This window comes from Salvelinus alpinus, chromosome 5, assembly GCF_045679555.1.
Source record: "Salvelinus alpinus chromosome 5, SLU_Salpinus.1, whole genome shotgun sequence".
In the NCBI taxonomy this organism is placed as follows: domain Eukaryota; kingdom Metazoa; phylum Chordata; class Actinopteri; order Salmoniformes; family Salmonidae; genus Salvelinus; species Salvelinus alpinus.
Window position 1 is genome coordinate 5,012,450 of NC_092090.1, and position 2,670 is coordinate 5,015,119.

The window sequence follows — 2,670 nt, forward strand, 5'->3', positions numbered from 1 at the left end:
CTACAGCAGGTTTACCTGAGGTCATCATACTGTCATCTCTACAGACTACAGCAGGTTTACCTGAGGTCATCATACTGTCATCTCTACAGACTACAGCAGGTTTACCTGAGGTCATCATACTGTCATCTCTACAGACTACAGCAGGTTTACCTGAGGTCATCACACTGTCATCTCTTCAGACTACAGCAGGTTTACCTGAGGTCATCATACTGTCATCTCTACAGACTACAGCAGATTTACCTGAGGTCATCATACTGTCATCTCTACAGACTACAGCAGGTTTACCTGAGGTCATCACACTGTCATCTCTACAGACTACAGCAGGTTTACCTGAGGTCATCATACTGTCATCTCTACAGACTACAGCAGGTTTACCTGAGGTCATCATACTGTCATCTCTACAGACTACAGCAGGTTTACCTGAGGTCATCATACTGTCATCTCTACAGACTACAGCAGGTTTACCTGAGGTCATCACACTGTCATCTCTACATACTACAGCAGGTTTACCTGAGGTCATCTACTGTCATCTCTACATACTACAGCAGATTTACCTGAGGTCATCACACTGTCATCTCTACAGACTACAGCAGGTTTACCTGAGGTGATGTACTGTCATCTCTACAGACTACAGCAGGTTTACCTGAGGTCATCACACTGTCATCTCTACAGACTACAGCAGGTTTACCTGAGGTCATCATACTGTCATCTCTACAGACTACAGCAGGTTTACCTGAGGTCATCATACTGTCATCTCTACAGACTACAGCAGGTTTACCTGAGGTCATCATACTGTCATCTCTACAGACTACAGCAGGTTTACCTGAGGTCATCATACTGTCATCTCTACAGACTACAGCAGGTTTACCTGAGGTCATCACACTGTCATCTCTACAGACTACAGCAGGTTTACCTGAGGTCATCATACTGTCATCTCTACAGACTACAGCAGGTTTACCTGAGGTCATCACACTGTCATCTCTACATACTACAGCAGGTTTACCTAAGGTCATCATACTGTCATCTCTACAGACTACAGCAGGTTTACCTAAGGTCATCATACTGTCATCTCTACAGACTACAGCAGGTTTACCTGAGGTCATCACACTGTCATCTCTTCAGACTACAGCAGGTTTACCTGAGGTCATCACACTGTCATCTCTACAGACTACAGCAGATTTACCTGAGGTCATCACACTGTCATCTCTACAGACTACAGCAGGTTTACCTGAGGTCATCATACTGTCATCTCTACAGACTACAGCAGGTTTACCTGAGGTGATGTACTGTCATCTCTACAGACTACAGCAGATTTACCTGAGGTCATCACACTGTCATCTCTACAGACTACAGCAGGTTTACCTGAGGTCATCATACTGTCATCTCTACATACTACAGCAGATTTACCTGAGGTCATCACACTGTCATCTCTACAGACTACAGCAGGTATACCTGAGGTCATCATACTGTCATCTCTACAGACTACAGCAGGTTTACCTGAGGTCATCACACTGTCATCTCTACAGACTACAGCAGGTTTACCTGAGGTCATCACACTGTCATCTCTACATACTACAGCAGGTTTACCTGAGGTCATCATACTGTCATCTCTACAGACTACAGCAGGTTTACCTGAGGTGATGTACTGTCATCTCTACAGACTACAGCAGGTTTACCTGAGGTCATCACACTGTCATCTCTACATACTACAGCAGGTTTACCGGAGGTCATCATACTGTCATCTCTACAGACTACAGCAGGTTTACCTGAGGTCATCATACTGTCATCTCTACAGACTACAGCAGGTTTACCTGAGGTGATGTACTGTCATCTCATCAGACTACAGCAGGTTTACCTGAGGTGATGTACTGTCATCTCTTCAGACTACAGCAGGTTTACCTGAGGTCATCATACTGTCATCTCTACATACTACAGCAGGTTTACCTGGGGTCATCATACTGTCATCTCTACAGACTACAGCAGATTTACCTGAGGTCATCATACTGTCATCTCTACAGACTACAGCAGGTTTACCTGAGGTCATCATACTGTCATCTCTTCAGACTACAGCAGGTTTACCTGAGGTCATCATACTGTCATCTCTACAGACTACAGCAGGTTTACCTGAGGTCATCATACTGTCATCTCTTCAGACTACAGCAGGTTTACCTGAGGTGATGTACTGTCATCTCTACAGACTACAGCAGGTTTACCTGAGGTCATCACACTGTCATCTCTTCAGACTACAGCAGGTTTACCTGAGGTCATCACACTGTCATCTCTTCAGACTACAGCAGGTTTACCTGAGGTCATCACACTGTCATCTCTACAGACTACAGCAGGTTTACCTGAGGTCATCATACTGTCATATCTACAGACTACAGCAGGTTTACCTGAGGTCATCATACTGTCATCTCTACAGACTACAGCAGGTTTACCTGAGGTGATGTACTGTCATCTCTACATACTACAGCAGGTTTACCTGAGGTGATATACTGTCATCACTTCAGACTACAGCAGGTTTACCTGAGGTCATCACACTGTCATCTCTTCAGACTACAGCAGGTTTACCTGAGGTGATGTACTGTCATCTCTACAGACTACAGCAGGTTTACCTGAGGTGATATACTGTCATCTCTACAGACTACAGCAGGTTTACCTGAGGTGATA